General features: G+C 48.0%; 1 protein-coding gene across 4 annotated transcripts in view; it reads left to right on the top strand.

Moving 5' to 3' along the window:
* Nucleotides 1-435: 435 nt before the first annotated feature.
* Nucleotides 436-16,749, top strand: part of LOC115635186 (galactosylgalactosylxylosylprotein 3-beta-glucuronosyltransferase 1-like) — a 46,012-nt gene continuing 29,698 nt past the window's right edge. For all 4 annotated transcript variants that reach the window (XM_030533555.1, XM_030533544.1, XM_030533533.1 and 1 more), the window contains exon 1: nt 436-652. The gene's annotated coding sequence lies outside the window, so the exon portion shown is untranslated. The remainder of the gene's footprint in view (nt 653-16,749) is intronic.

Consider the following 16,749-nt stretch of genomic DNA (forward strand, 5'->3'; position numbering starts at 1 on the left):
AGCAGTGACCTGCGGCCCGAGCAGGCACAGGGGAGCGCCCAGCGGTCACAGTCCTGGCCCCGCCAGGCGAGGGAGGCAGAGGGGCAGCGGCAGCATTAGCCAGTCCCTCTCCCCGCTCCCGCGCGGGGCGCCCAGTGTCACTCGCTGCACAGGGGCGCGCGGCGGCTCCGCACTCCGGGGCAGGGGCGCGCGCCGCATTTCGCACCGGTACCCTTCGCGCCTCTCGTCTTCCCCCCTCGCACCCCTTCCCCGGCTCCCTACTTAAGGTGGCCCAGCGGGATGCACGTCGGTGCATCCCCACTCTGCAGACCGCCCTCCGGCAGGGTTGCCTTAAGGAGGCTCCTTCGCACAGCCACGAGCGGAGCTGCATTCCCGGCGCTGCCTATAAAAGGGCTCGATCCAGCCAGTGGGCGGCTGAGCAGGGTCCACCCTGGAGCCGGGCGAACGTCTGGCGAGCTCCTGCCCATCAGGGCACCTGCTGGCGCGCTCCGGAGAGGGAGGGAGCTAGCGAGCCTGTAGCCGGGTCGGACCCATTTCCTCCCTGCGGTGGGAGCTGCTGGCGAACCACCCCAGCTGATACGTTCAGGTGCAGAATCCCTCTGGATTCCCAACGAGCCTCATGGTGACCCCTCCAGCCAGCGCATCTCGCCAGGTAAGAGCGAGACCTCGGTTCCTTTCCTGCGCGAGGCTTGGGATGAGGGGGGTTAGGGGAGCAGAGATGACCTTGCCCTCTCTGCGCTGCACAAGCACTTCTTTTAATAACATAATTTTTGGAGTAGAAGTGGGCTGACCCAGAACCCTGCATCCAGGCATCCCAAACTTTAGCGGTGCTCAGAATCCAAATCTGGGTCTGAGTTTTGTGAGCAAACTCATCTTTGTAATGGGTAACTAAATTTGTAACTAAAACTGCAGATCAGAACACCCGCAACATATGGACTGTTCAAAATCCAGATTGGAATTTTCCAGTTTGGGGTCTATATCTTCCATCTATTTATCTCTGTAGCATCTAAGTAACTGTGATAGGATCTCAAATCATGTTACCAAAATTCACTAACTCACCTTTACAGTGGGGCTGTGAAGCTATTATTCCTGTTTTACAGACAGAGAAACCAAGGTGAAATGACTTGCCCAATGATGCACAGTGAATTGGTGGCAGAGCTGGAGACAGGACCCAGATGCCCTAGCTTCCAGTCTTCTGTTTAAACTGCTAGGCAACACTCCCTCTCCTGCTCAGTTTGAGAGAGGCTATAGCTCCCTGACGAAGATGGTCTGATGACACAGAGGGTATGTCTACACTGCAAAGAAAAATCTGCAGTACTGAGTCTGACCCCAAGTCTATTGACTCACTGGGCTTGAGTTACAGGGCCAAAAAAATCAGTGTAGATGTTTGGGCTCAGGCTGGAGCCTGGCCTCTGAGACCCTCCCTCTGGCCAGGTTTCAATCTACCCTATTGTTCTTACCCATGTCACCCAAGCCCCGTGAGCCCAAAACAATTAACCCAGGGTCTGAAACTCGGTGCTGTGAGTCTTTGTTTTGTTTGTTTGTGGGTTGTTGTATTTGTGGGGTTTTTTGCAGCGTAGATATACCCAGAGAAACCCAAGACACCACAAATGCCCGATGTCGAATTCCTGTGTAGTGAGTCCAAATCCTTATCTGAACAGGCCATGAAGAGACAGCAAGTGGGCCTTCAAGGTGGGAGGAAGGGGGTAGGGAGGTGTTAAGGGGAAGAAAAGCATCTAGCCCTTTTCACCTCTGCTCTTAAATAGGTGTTTTCTCGCAAATTTGCTGGTTTCTTAGGAGAATTTTGTTTGGCATGGAGCTTCCCAAGAGAGGATGGAAAGCGCTCGGCTCTCCCACCGAGCCTTGCCAATCACTCCATCTAACCAGGAGCAGGGGGAGGCGGGAAAGCTATGTTAGCAGCAAAGGTATAAGAGTTGAGGGAAGGAAGCCTCAAGATGTTGCAAGTGTGGGAAGCTGCAGCTGTTTCCTGAGTAACTCCCTGGAAGAGGCTAGTATCTGAGTGCAGGGGGAGGCAGGGGTAGATCCACTGAGCAGTGGGGTCAGCAGGGCAGAACCAAGCATGTATGCTGCCCAGCAATAGTGACGGGGGATAAATATACAGCTGGTGGCAACATGCAACTTCTGCAGGCTCTTTCTGCCCTGTTGCAGGACAATGGTAGGAAAGAGGCCTGTGTATGAGTGAAGGAGTACAGCTGCTTTCTGCTGTAGCCTAGTTCCACATCCACTTGGGTTCAAATCTTGTTTGGTTTTAATGTGCAGAACAGCTTTGGAGACCTCTGCCTCATTTCTGCTGGTCGCCAAGCAGCAGTCTGTCTGCGAGAGGCCCTAGGACAGGTGGGCATTACAAATCAGGAGATGGGTGCATTGAGAGAGCAACATGGCATTCCAGGAGAGGAGAGGCCATTGTAATTCAGGAGATAGGTGCACTGACAAGGGGTTGGGGAAGAGAGGCCTGCAGTCATAGAGAAGATTACAAAGCAGGAGAGAGGAGCACTGGCAGAGATATCTGTGGAGTCCAGAAGTGGAAGAGCTGGGCTGGGGGAAATGACTGCAGGGCAGGAGTGAGGGGCATTGGCAGGGCTGTGTGGGGAGCCCAGGACTGTAACTGCAGGTCAGGAGTGAGGGGCTGCGTATCTTCTCTACTCCAAGCCTAGTAGAGAGCTACTGTATTAAGGCAGCTTTTTGTTTTGTTATCTGTGAATTACAGGGAAACAGTTGTTAATGTCACACATGTGACACACACACTACCTAAGTGCCATTCACAGAGTAGCTGCTGTACGTGCCCTGTGAGGGGTAAAGATGCACAACCAGTCTCCTGGGAATAGCAGCAGCCACTTTCAATGCACTTAACTCTGCACTGAATAAAGGCTCCACAGAACAGTTAGTCTGTATGGTGGGTATGTATAGCAGCAAAAGCACTCAATATTGTGGTGGATTGTTATTGTTTTTTCAGAAATCAATTGATATTGAATTAAAGCATAGTAGCTACATTCAAAATGGCAAAGGAGCCAAGTAATAATAACAATTAATGAATTATTTACACTAGTATATGAGGACTGTGGGCCCCAGAGCACTACACAAGCCACTTATGCAGAGCACCATTGCAAGGGTGGCTGCTGTCCTTCACTCCAAAGGTGGCTGTATTTCAACACTGCATGGCAATGGGGCAGGAGGTAAAGAATTTGGGCCAAGGACACTGGGGCAAATGCCTACTCTTATGAAAAGGGACAGGGGATTTTTAAGGTGCAAATAGTACACATGGACCTTTTGGTTTTTAAGGTATTTGAAAGATCCAGTGAGGTGTGTGGGCCTCAAGAAGTAGTACTGCTCCTTCAAAGACCTAGAGAAACACCTCCACTGTACATGGCCCTGGGGCCCTTACATTCTATCCTGTTTCCGGACTCAGGGTTATTTAGCAGCAATTGTCCTGTAGGGCCGGGGGAGTTTTAAGGACTGTCGAAGTAGATAGCAAATGATTAAAATGATATTTGTTTTAATATTTAACAAAATCTATCTACTCTGCACACACATTAAAACTTCTTGCTGCTGGCCCCTGTTGCATTCTTACCTGGGGCAATTTTGAAAGGACACTCTCTTCTAGGCTGGCCAGACAGCAAGTCTGAAAAATCGGGACAGGGGGTGGGGGGTAATAGGAGCCCATAAAAGGAAAAGACCCCAAATTCGGGACTGACCCTATGAAATCGGGACATCTGGTCACTCTACTCCCTTCATTTCAACAACATGTCAGCACGGGCCAGGAATTCCCGGCATCATAGGCATACCCAGTATGTTGCCTCTTGGGGTACATCCACACCACAGTCGGAGGTGTGATTATAGCTGGGGTAGGCACATCTGTGCTAGCTTCAATCTAGCTAGCATACTACAAATAACAGTGAAGATGCAGCAGCACAGGCCCTGGGGGGGCAGGCTGGCAACACAAGTTGTGTACCAGGGGTTCCAGGTGGCTCATACAACCCATACGACGCTCATGCTGCTGCATCCCTCTTCATTGCTGTATTTTTTAGCTGTTACCTAGATTAAAGCTAGGGTGGGTATGCCTGCCCCAGCTGCAGTCACACACCCGCTTGCAGTGTAGGTGTATCTGTGGTGGGAGTGAAATGTGGCTTAATACCAGCAGTGCTTCCTGCAAGGCTTCCATTCCCTACTGACCACAGCATCCCCAGCCTCTCCTATGTTCATGAGCAATTGGTGCACCCCCTACTTCGTATTTCATATCAGCTGCTGCAGGCTGATTCCACCATCCACTTCAACCCTGCTTCCAGCAACACCCAAAACACTCTTACCAGGATCGAGTCTGAGCCTGCTTTAAGGCCCCCCTGCATGCCTATAGCCAGCACTCAGAACTACTTCTAATCTCGCTGTGCCTCCTGGGGCCAGTGTCCAGAGAACCCCTGGTTCTAACTTCCCTACAACCCATACCAGCGTCCATAGGGCCACTGCTTCCAGCCCCACTTCACCCCTATCATCAGCACCTGCAGCATGGCTACTTCCAGACCCTCTGGCTCATGACCCTACCTCTCCACAGCAGCTTCTCTTTTGTTTCTCAGCTCAGGCTTTCTGCCCCAAGGGCCTGTGTCTATGGGGAGGTAGGAGAAATCCTTACCTGCAATGAAAGTCACTAATGCTTGTGAGAAATCTTCTACACTCTCACCTTCCCTTACATGGGGGCATCCAGAATTGGGCAGAGAAAGCTCTGGAGTCAGTCTTGCAAGTGTACCCAGGGAAAATCACACATGTCCCTGTCCCCATTGTGATCATTGTTCATGTTATGATGACAGGGGAATCCCAATGTATGTCGAGACAGACCTGACCCAATATCAGGCTCCCGACACACATACACACCCCTCCACTGAACCATGAGAGTATTAAAACCCAAGTCTGCCCTTTGGGACTGGCATCTAGGTCTAATAATAATAATACTTTGCCTGTCTGTATTGCCTCCCATCAGGATCAGAGTGCTTCACACACATTACAGAGTTAACCCTTGCAAGCTCTCACTCCTCATGAAGTTCTGCAGGTCAGTATGACTATCCCCACTTTATACATGGAACAAATCTGCACTGCAGTGTCTCCAAGTCCTACAGTGACAGAGCTGGGAAAACAACCCAGATCTTCAGACTCCCAGCCCGGTGCAAGGCTGGAAAGTAGCAAAAGGCCACTGAGCTCATCGTGACTTTAACAAAATGATCAGTTTAAAAATTGCTGGGAGCATCTGATTCAATGGAAGAATAGTCAATACAAGGCACAGGTGAGCCCCAGAACTGGTCTGTGACTAGGGTCTCTAATCACTACGGTACTACAAATACATACTCTGTTGTTGTTCATATTAACCCTTCTCTCAGCCGTAGGTGTGTGATTGTGTAAACCTCATTCTTGTCTGGGAGGTAAACTGGGCAGACCCCACTATCCCCCATGTAGAGGATTCAGTCCACTGCTGATAAATGCCTCCAATTGTGGCCGAATTGCTTTTAATGAACTCGATCCTTTATCTTTCTAAGGCGTGGTCTACACTACCAACTTATATCGGTATAACTGTCTCGCAGGGACGTGGAAAATCCACACCCCTGTGCAATGTATTTATACCGACCTAACCGCAGGTGTAGACGGTGCTGTGCCCACTGGAGGATTTCTCCCATTGACATAGCTACCACTGCTTAGGGAGGTGGAGTACTTGCACCCATGGGAGAAGCTCTCCCGTCAGCATAAGTGTCTTCTCCAGGGGCTCTCAAACTGGGGGTCATGACCTCTGAGGGGGTTGCAAAGTTATTACCTGGGGTTCGCAAGCTGTCAGCCTCCACCCCCAAACTCCGCTTCACATCCAGCATTTATAATAGTGTTAAATATAAAAAAAAGTGTTTTTAATTTATACTGGGGGGGTCGCTGGCTGTGTGAAAGGGGTCACCAATGTAAAAGTTTGGGAAGCAGTGGTTTTCTCTAAGCACTAGAATGGCGTAGCTGTTCTGATGCAGCTGCCACGCTGTAATTATAAACAAGCTCTAAGTTAAATCAGATGAGATCCATGCAATTTAATGTATGTGAGTCTTTTAGACCAAAATCCCATCTTCTTGGCAGGGACATTAAGGCTCCCTCATCCTTTTCTTAAGAGCTGGAATTTGTCCCACTCTTCTTGGCAAAGATTTCCCCACCCCACTGTTACTGAACATGCTGTACTGTGTAGTTGCCTTTCTCCCCACCACCACACCCTGAGCAACTGCACCTTAGTGGTGCTGTCTGCAGGGCCGGCTCTAGCCTTTTTGCTGCCCCAAGCACGGTGGCACGCCGCGTGCCTGCGGAAGCTCCACCGGAGCTGTGGGACCAGCGGACCCTCCGCAGGCACGCCTGCGGGAGGTCCACTGGAGCCGCCTGCTGCCCTCCTGGCAATGCACCCCCCGCAGCATGCCGCCCCAAGCACGCACTTGGCGCGCTGGGGCCTGGAGCCAGCCCTGGCTGTCTGTGTCTAGTTTGTGAAGTGCTTGGGGAGCCTTCGGGAGGAAATAAAAATGGCACGATATAAACTTTTTTGGTGTGCAAGTTAGTGTTAAAAATGTCTTGAGTAGAGATACAGAGTTTGGATTCAGATCCTTGATTGTTTTTGTTTGTTTGTTTTTTGTTTTGTTTTTTTTTGCTTGAGGTCCAGCTCTTATGAGAACAGGCTGGCTTGCAAGATTGGGACATTGCCTCGTACATTTGGGGAGATTGAAAAGACTGGGGGTATTTAGTTCAGAGAGAAGAATGTAAGAGGACATGGCAATATATGGAAATCAATGGCACAGAGTAGGTAGACTAGCACTTCGATTCACCCTTTCTCATAGTAAAAGAGCAAGGGGAAATTTGATTAAATTGAAAGGCAGCGATTGTCATGTTAAGAGGAAATACTCTTACACAATTGAACCAGTAGAACTCACTGCCATGAGATACCAGTGGATATGTCTGTGCCGCAACTAGACACCTACAGCTGGCCTGTGCCAGCCAACTCGGGCTCATGGGGCTCGGGCTGCTTCACTGCTGTGTAGACTTCCAGGCTCAGGCTGGAGCTGGGGCTCTAGGACTCAGCGAGGTGGGAGGATCCCAGAGCTCAGTCCTGCCCGAGCCTGGAAACCTACATAGCAGTAAAGCAGCCCAAGTCCCATGGCACAAGCCAGCCTCAGGTTTTCTTTGCTGTGCTGCAGGGATACCCATGAAGCTAAGAGCTTGGCAGGATTCTGAAAAGCATGAGCCATTTAGATGCCTAATGAAGCATCCGCTGTTATGGTAAATAGATTCCCAAATGTAGAATGGCTATAAATCCTCATGCTTCACTACCTGCCTAAGGTTAAGAAGAAGCTTCCATAATTGTCCCTTGTAGGACTTCTTGCTCCTTCCTTGGAGCATCTGGTCAGAAGGAAGGATACTAGCCTAGATGGACCTCAAAAGGACTGATCCAGTCTGGCAATTCCTGGGTTCACTTGAATGTGGAAAATAATTCAGTTCAACCTCATTCTCAAATCTCAGAACAGGTTCACTTTGGCTTCAGTTCATGCTTCTGGAGAAGGATCAAGCTGGTTCTGATTTAATCCCAACTGCTTCAGTGCTGCAACTGCCGTTGCTTGTGTTTACTCGAAACAGCTATCATCTGCCTTGAAGCATTTTGTGGTGCAGGTTTATGAATGATACAAAGCCAAACTGTATTGTCTTGGTATTTTTCTGTTATCCCCCAGCGCTGATGTCCTGGCAGCTATTTCAGCTACTCCTTGCCCTGTAACTAAGCCAAGTAATGAGATCGGGTGGGGGAGAAGGATAGTTAACATTCAAACAATTGAAACTCCTGTTAAAATATAATTAAAAAATTAATGTCTGTCTGAAAGCTTATGTTGGGTATGGAGAGCAATTGGTTGTGGGGGTACTTGTGTATGAGTTTAGCATGTCAGGCAGTGCTGTGTGTGTCCCTTTTGCAAGCTAAGTAGGGTTGATCCTGGCCAATATATGTATAGGAGACTGCGAAAGAAAACCCGAGTGCCAGTGGTTTTGCAGGCTTGCTTTCCTCTGCATCGATGCAGAACCCACCCTCGGTTTGGCATTAAGGGGCAGTGCACTGCTGCCTTCAGAGCACTGTGCAGTGGGGTCCTCATAACCCCTCATATTTATTAGAAATCCCATGACACCTCCTTGTTGGGGCCATGCTGGGTTCTATACCAGCACCTGCCTATGGGGGTAGCTTTGGACAAGTCACTTCACTAATCCTCAGTGTCCCCATCTGTAAAATAAACATGGACAATACTAATCTACCTCTGGGGCTTTGTAAGATGTAATTGCTATTCACAGAGTGCTCTAAGATCCTCAGGTGGAAGGGGCTATAGATTAGTAACCAGCCAAAGCTTAAGATGATGGTTCCTTTATTGGCCCATAGATTTAGTGAATTATCTGACTTTCCTTGTATCTGGCTAATGGTAGGTCACAACAGTGGGCTGTATGGGATAGGTGCTTCAGGGCTACCTAAATGCAACTGTGGTTGCAAGGAGTGCTGTGCATGGGTGTGGCAGAGTAATTCCAGCCAAAATATTGTGCTCTGGGGGACAAACTGAGCCATCACAAGGAGAAGCAAGGGAACCAGCCATCTCATGCAACCAACCTCACTTGAGATGGCTCCCTCACCGGTGCAGCCAGGCCCAAGGTGGCTGCTCTCTCATTCTGAAGCCCATACTGATTGATTCTGCTGGTGATCTTGTTTTTCCTCTCTCTCCTGATACATCATGGTTTGTTGCCTTTCATCTCAGTGGGTTTTCTTTCCAATCCACACAAAGGTGAAAAGGAGGAGGCACCGATGACTTTCCTGTATCTGCTGGCTTCTCTCTCCAGCTCCGACATGAATAAGGCCCTTCATGTGCTCCTCTTGAGCAAACACAGATGCTTTTGTTCTGTGGGCTGGTGGGATGGGATGGAATTAATAAATCAGAGAGCTGATGTGCTGCCACATTCCTGCAATTTTAAGGCGAGATCAGGAAAGAAAGAGGGCAAGTTAACTCCTCTCTTCTTTAGAGAGAGCTCAGATGCCAACTCCTGCGTCTTCCTCTTTCTCACTCCTCTGCTTTCCTTCCCATTTAATCTCTTGCTCTTTCTCCCTTCATTTATTCCTCCTTATTTTTTCCCCACTTGTTCACCCACGTTCACTTCAATGCATCCCCCTCACTCAGACTCCTCTCTGTTATATTCTCCTATCTCTCCCATCCCTCCATATTTCTGTCCTTTCCCCCATCTCATCCCTGTGCATAAAAGAAGCACACAAACCCCAGGGAGAGGGGTTGTCCAGTGGTCTGAATATAGGGCCGGGAGCCAGGAATTCCTAGGGGCTATTCTTGATTCTGTCAGTGACTCCCTCTATAACTTTAGGCAAATCAGTCCCCTTCTCTGTGCCTCAATTTCCCCTTTCCTAAAATGGGAATAATGATGCTCCCATCCCAAATGGGGCAGAGAGCACCTTAAGGGGCCAGGGGTGTTAATGAATGCCTTTTGAAGATGAAAAGCACCAAGCGCTGTTGTTCTCATGCCACAGATATGACATTTATCTGTGCCTGTGAGCTGAATAAGATCCTGCCGCCCACAGCCCCAGAACTGGCAAGGCCTTCTCTTCCTTGAAGTCTGACCAAAAAACCTTGTCAGGCTTTGCTTAAAATTAAGTGAATGATTCTGATTAAACTGAAGAGTCCTTAACATCTCCGCATGCCTGCTGTTTGGAAGTAAGGGGCTATTACAAAAGATTATTCCCCAATCTGACTGCACATTGATCTTCATGGATGAAACCTGTACCCTTCACATAGCTTAAGGTTATTGTCAAGGTGTGAAGATGATGCTCTTTGGTCCTTGTGTATTTTTTAGTAATAACACTAGTGTTTTACAGCATTAGTTCTCAAAAATCATTTCACAAATGTGCATAAGCACTATTATTTTAATTGTAGAGCAGGAGAAACTGAGGCACGGAGGGACGAGAAGTGATTTGCCCAAAGTTGCAGAAGAAATCGCAGCTGAAAAGAGAATCTAGGAATCCTGATGCCCAGTGGTGGCCTCTCTAATGGCCCCAGAGAGGAAGGAATAAACAATAATTACCTCTTTGGTTTTTAGATTAATGGATATACTCAGGCCTGACCTACACTAAAAAGTTAGGTCAACTCAGCTACATTGCTATGAGGTATGAAAAATCCTCACCCCCTGAGAGACAGCATTTAGTTGACCTAACCCTAGGTGTAGACAGTGCTAGGTCAACAGAAGAATTCTTCCATTGACCTAATTACTGCCTCTCAAGGAGGTTGATTACCTATGCAAATGGGAGGTAGTGTCTACACTGAAGCATTACAGCAGCGTATCTGTTGACAAGCCCTCCGCAGTGGGGACTTTGGGACAAGAGTTTCCTTCTGCACTCCTTTGATATGTCCTAGCAGTTTCTTATTTCTGGGCTTCTTCTCCTGATCAGTTATTGATTGTACATCATCTCTCTGCTAAATCTTTCAGTGGGTTTTTTGTTGTATTTTAAATCAACTTGTACCACTGGCTTTCCCCTGAGATCTCTTCTACTCGGTTCTTCAAGAACTCCGTTTGACTCCAGTTCTGTCACTCAGGTTCCTTTATTTGGCATACAGCAAGGCTACGCTGTGTTGATCAGACTTAAGCATCAGGGGCAGGTATAGGGTGTACCACACACCCAAAGTTACATAGAAAATCTCTTCCTTGATGTACATTTACACACTGCATCACATGCTTTGGGATTAGCTTGGTCACTTTGTAGGAACAAATCCCTGTACAGCATGCCCTTACTCTTTACTTCATCTTATATTTCAGGCTTCTCTTGTCCATTGTCAGTGGTTCCCGTGGTGTTCCCCATGGTCTTAGCTAACACAGACATTATTTTTCCAGACTCCTCATCCATTGACCTCCCTAATCCTGTCTCCCAAGAAATGAGACCTCACCTATGTCCACTTACTCATGTCAAAACAGGCCTACATATAAAATCCTCATACACCTAGATCTTCCAGCTCTGGCTCAAGTGACCAATACCAGAGCCTCAAGCAAATAGAAACGAAATCCTGATTATCCCTGAGCATCTTCTATGCAGCCCACAGGGAGCAGCTGCCACAGTAAAGCATGAGCCCATTCTGAGCTGTGACTGACAATTTCTAAAGGTACAGTTGAGTCAGCCAGGAGTTCCCCTCCTTTGTTAGCTGGGGCCTACAGCTCCCTGTCACCCTAGGTCATCAGGAAGAGGGGGTCACAACTGACCCACTGCAGCTAGTAAAAACATCCTCCAGTGGAGTATGGAACAGGGGGAAGTGTTTGTGGCACAGCTGGTGCTACCTAATGCCAGATGGACCTCAGCAAAATCAGAGTTCACTCCCCTTTCTCCAGTCACTCCACTTCCAACAAGCCCTCACTGCCTCCATCTGGTAAGCAGGTGAGTGCTTACCCTCCACTTGCCATTAACAGCATGATGACCCATCCCATAACACCTCTGGATGAGCTATATCTTCTCTGCACCAGTGGAGAGCCTGCCCCTCTTCTGTTGCAGCAGCTAGGAGCCTACCAGACTCTCAGTTTCTCTGATAGTCCCCACTGTGTTACCAGATCTAGTGATATTTGGTGTTTTTTCTGAAGGCTCCAGCTCTGGAGTCCTGTTATTACATGAGAATCACTTTGGTTTTATTTAAAAAAAAAAAAATCTAGCCCTCATGATTGTGGAGGAAAACTTGAAAACTTGAAGTGAGAGCACGCTCAAGGCAAATACAAAGAACCCAAAACGTATTCTTTTAAAACAGGCTCCTGATTTTCAAACCAATTTTGTGATTTTTGTGGGGGAGGGGGACCTGACTCATACTTTTTGAATGTTTGGAGTCACCAACATTGTATTGCTTTTGAAGGTTTAGTGGCACACTGGGGCCTCTGAGTAATTAGGCACATGAAAGCCTTCTCTTTCAACTTATGAAACCCATTAGCTAAGCAGGTGCAGTAGGAGAGAGGCCTCTCTCTCATGCTGTGCAATTCCGTGGTGCACCTGGGACATAAATTACAACAGTATTGCCAACCCCAAGTATTAAAAATCATGCAATTGGCTTCAAATCATGAGAGTTTGTAAACTAATCTGTTCTAGTTCTTTTTATTTGTCTGCTGATTTTTTTGTTGTTGAGCCTTTAGGTTTCACATTTCCAGGCTTTGCTCTGCAACCATGAGAGCTTAAATTTTACTTTTTTTTTAATTAAAGTTGGGATTCTCATGTAATGACATGACTCCAGGAGCTGAAACATTAGCAATCTTCCAGTATTTTGTAACTACCCTAATGTTGTGTCAATATTTAAAAAGGGTAAATGGACTGACCCGGGTAATTACAGGACTAGTCAGTCTGACATTGATCCCAGGCAAGATAATAGAGCAGCTGATACTGGACTCAATTAATAAAGAATTAAAGGGTAACATAATTAATGCCAATCAATATGCGTTCATGGAAAATAGATCCTGTCGAACTAACTTGATATCTTTTTGGATTACAAGTTTGGTTGATAAAGGTAATAGTGTTGATGTTTTATACTTAGACTACTGAAAAGCATGTGACTTGGTACCACATGACATTTTGATTTAAAAAAAAAAAAAAAAACCTAGAAAGAACACATTAACATGGTAGGTCTCAAACTGCAGTTGTAAACAGGGACTCCTCATCCACTCTTTCTAGTGTGGTCCTGCATAGATCGGTTCTTGGCCCTGTGCTATTTAACATTTTTATCAATGACCTGGAAGAAAACCTAAAATCATCACTGAAAGTTTGCAGATGACCCAAACTGGGAGAGTGATAAATAATAAAGAGGACATGTCACTGATTCAGAGCCATCTGGATTGCTTGGTAAGCTGGATGCAAACAAAATGCATTTTAATATGGCTAAATATCAATGTATCCTTCTAGGAACAAAGAATGTAGCCATGCTTACAGGATGGGGAACTGTATCCTGGGAAGCAGGGACTCTGAAAAAGATTCGGGGATAGTGATGGCTAATCAGCTGAACATGAGCTCCCTTTATGATACTGAGGCCAAAAGAGCTAAAGCTATCTATCCTCGGATGCATAAACAGAGGAATCCAGAGTTAGAGTTAAGAGGTTATTTTACCTCTGTATTTGGCACTTGTACAACCACTGCTGGAATACTGTGTCCAGTTCTGGTGTCAACACTTCAAGAAGGATGTTAATAAAATTTGAGAAGGCTCAGAGAAGAGACACGAGAAATATTAAAGGCTTAGAAAACCTGCCTCAGGGCCGGCTCCAGGCACCAGCACAGCAAGCAGGTGCCTGGGGCAACCAATGAAGAGAGGCAGCATGTTCAGCTCTCTGGTGGCAATTCAGTGGCAGGTTCCTCCCTCTGAGAGGGACTGAGGGACTTGCCACTGAAGAATGAAGCAGTGCGGTGGAGCTGCCACTGAAGTGCTGCCGATCGCAATCATGGCCTCCCCCCCACCACCGCTTGGGGCGGCAAAAACCCTGGAGCCGGCCCTCACCTGCCTTATAGTGATTGAGCTCCTTGATTCTATCTATTTAATTTAACAAAGAGCAGGTTACAGGGGGACTTGCTTACACTCTATAAATACTTACCTGGGAACAAATATTTAATAATGGGCCCCTCAATCTAGCAGAGAAAGGTATAACATGATCCAATAGCTGGAAGCTGAAGCTGGATGAATTCAGACTGGAAATAAGGCGTACCCTTTTTTTTTTTTTTTTCAACAATGTGGGTAATTAACCATTGGAATCATTTACTGAGGGCCATGGTGGATTCTCAATCACTGACAATTTTTAATTCAAGATTGAATGTTTTTCTAAAAGATCTGCTCTGAGAACTATTTTGGGGAAGTTTTATGGCCCATATTATACAGGAGATCAGACTACATGATCGTAATGGTCCCTTCTGGCCATGGATTCTGAGTCTATGATAAACACTAAATACTGCTTTCCCCCCTTAGACTTCCCCCACAGCCCAAGACTCATCACTGGAAATGACTGATAGATCTTAGTGTGAGCATCCAGTCCCTCTCATACCCTCATTCTGCTAAACTAAATCCTATGCACCAGAACCACACTACAGAGAGGTGCCCTTCCCTCTGATATCCAGAATCCCTGCAACAAGGCCCATGATGTCACTGCTCCCTTTCAGCATCACCATGCTAGCAGTACTCCATGCATGGCACACATTTCGTACACATACATGCAACATCCTAATGCACGCTCTCTGTAGGTGCTGCATACGGACCTAGCTGTGTGTACACACACACACACACACACACACAAAACAGGACCGTATTCACCACTGGCATTCAATACAACTCAGTTGAATTTGGTGCATAGATTTTTCTCCATGATTCTAATGGGCCAGATTGATCTCAGACCTCCATAGAGTCAAACACAGATTACATGCCAGAATGTGGGGAACGTTGCACAGTCCATTTTGGCCAATTTCATACTCGTAGGGTTTTAAAAATCTTAAATTTCATGATGGTGTGATGAGGTGGGGGGACCTGACCCAAAAAGGAGTCTGGGGGGAGTCACAAGGCTATTATGGGGGGGTCACAGTATTGCCACCATTACTTCTGCACTGCTGCTGGCAGTAGTGCTGCCTTCAGTTCTGGGTGGCCAGAGAGCAGCAGCTGCTGGCCAGGCAACCAGCTCTGAAGGCAGCGCTGCCGCCAGCAGTGCAGAAGTAAAGCTGGCAATATCATGATCCCTACTATAATAGCCAGCTCTCACGGGAGAGAGCAGATTTCATGGCTGTGAATTTGGTAGGCTCCTAGTTATAGCCAAGACTCTGACAGAGGTAGGGGCTAGAGGGTGTCTGTAAGGCACAGCCCTGTTGTAGTTGGGTGCAGAGGTTCAGTAGTCCCTCCTGGCCCTGAATGGGAGTCAGATGAGCACCAAGATCCCGAGGCCAGATTTCCCCCCCGAGAGCTGTGCAATCCACTTCCTCCTGGCATTCAGCTGTATTTCTGGGGAGATTGCACAGAAGGGGGTCTCATTTGACTTACTGACTCGTACATTTCCACATGAGCAGCTGCTTCTGCCCTAGTCTTGCCTTTGCTTGGCGATGGGAGACATCTGTCACACATAGTGAAGTGCAGCATGCGAAGCACCACAGTCACAGCTGCAGAGTGAGTGTGTGTGTGTAAGTGGAAAACAACCTCTAAGTCATTCTGATGTTGCACATTAGATCACCAACTGTCCCACTGCAGGGAGAGACATAATAAGATGAAGAGTACCCAGGAGGGATGCTTTACTGCAGACAAAACCGTTCACCAGTCAACAGAACTGCAGACTCTGAGAGCCTATCCTAAAAGAGAGGAATATGAGGGGCCCTTCATTGCTTCTCTGTATCTGCGGCACTGTCTGCTTACTTATCCAGATGGTCTAACCTCCAGACATGCCAGTCTGTCTTACATTCCCCGCCCAGAACTGCATGCTTGCTCAAGGGGAAAGTGGACATGATGTTCTGAAACCAGAAATCTACTCCAGGAAAAGTGAGACTCAGAAATTAGTGTTATGCCAAGGCTGGACTGGCACATCAGGAGAAAGCTCCAGGGAAATCAGCCAACCTGCCCCAGAGGGCAATGTGAAAAGAAGGGGCGGTGAGTGAGGAGAAGCAGGAGGTAGGCCAACAGTGGGAATAAGACAGAGCTAGAGAGAATGTGCTACCGTGTGCTTGCAGGAGAGGGGATCTCAGGAGGAGACAAGGGCTCCTGAGTTTCGGTTTTCATTTAGAGATGGGTTGCCAAAGTCAAAACCCTGCCTTTAAACACCCTCAATCCTCAGTGAGGTTCTGGTCCAGAATGGATTTGGGCCAAACTAAAACCCAGATCTAGGCACCCTTTAGCTTTGGGAGATTTGAGATCCAGATTCTAATTTAGTGTTTCTAAGCAGTCAATGGTGTTTCTAACCAGCATATTTTTAAGAGCAGGTTGGACAAATACTTGTCAGGGATGGTGTGATGTGGACTGCTTACCCCGCACTAGCCCAGACAGGGTTAAGCCCCAGGTATGGACAGCGGAAGTCCTACCCCCCTGCCAAAACTGGGCATGCGCCAAGTGATCTAGTAGTATAAAGGGAAGAAGACCAGCTCATTCTAGGCTGGAGGCTGCAGGGGAAGGACTGTCTGGGAAGCTCCTGTAGAGGGCCAGCCACAGACTGCGTTGGGAATCAAAGCCATCCACAGCCCGCCTGCACCCCAGCAACTGGAGGAATCCCTGGAGACGGACCAGCTCAGCCAAACACAGAGGACCCGACATCTCATGGGAAACTCCAACACAGACTCTGGTAGGAAGTGACCCAGGAAGGGTGATGGAGTGGTACCTCCCGCCCGAGGAAGCTCAGTGTGTTTTGGTAGGACCCCCCACTGAGTCAGTGGCAAGCCGCTACGCCACTGTTAGGGCCCTGTGTCTGGGCCCAGTGGAGTCGAGTAGGCCTGGGCCCCCCTCCCAGGGCTGCCACACCCCAACGCTAGAGACTCTGGCCACTAGGCCACGCTACCCTACACCAAAGGGTTGCTTTATGGACTTCGGCCATCAGGCCCCACTGCCCTGTAGCAAAGGGTGGCACTATAGATTCTAGCCACTGGGCCATGCTGCCCGGCACTGAAGAGTGGTACTATAAACTCTGGCCACAAGGCCACGCTGCCCTGAAGAATGGTTTTACGGACTGTGACCGATAGCCCACGCCGCC

This window comes from Gopherus evgoodei, chromosome 1 (assembly GCF_007399415.2).
Source record: "Gopherus evgoodei ecotype Sinaloan lineage chromosome 1, rGopEvg1_v1.p, whole genome shotgun sequence".
Classification (NCBI taxonomy): Eukaryota; Metazoa; Chordata; order Testudines; family Testudinidae; genus Gopherus; species Gopherus evgoodei.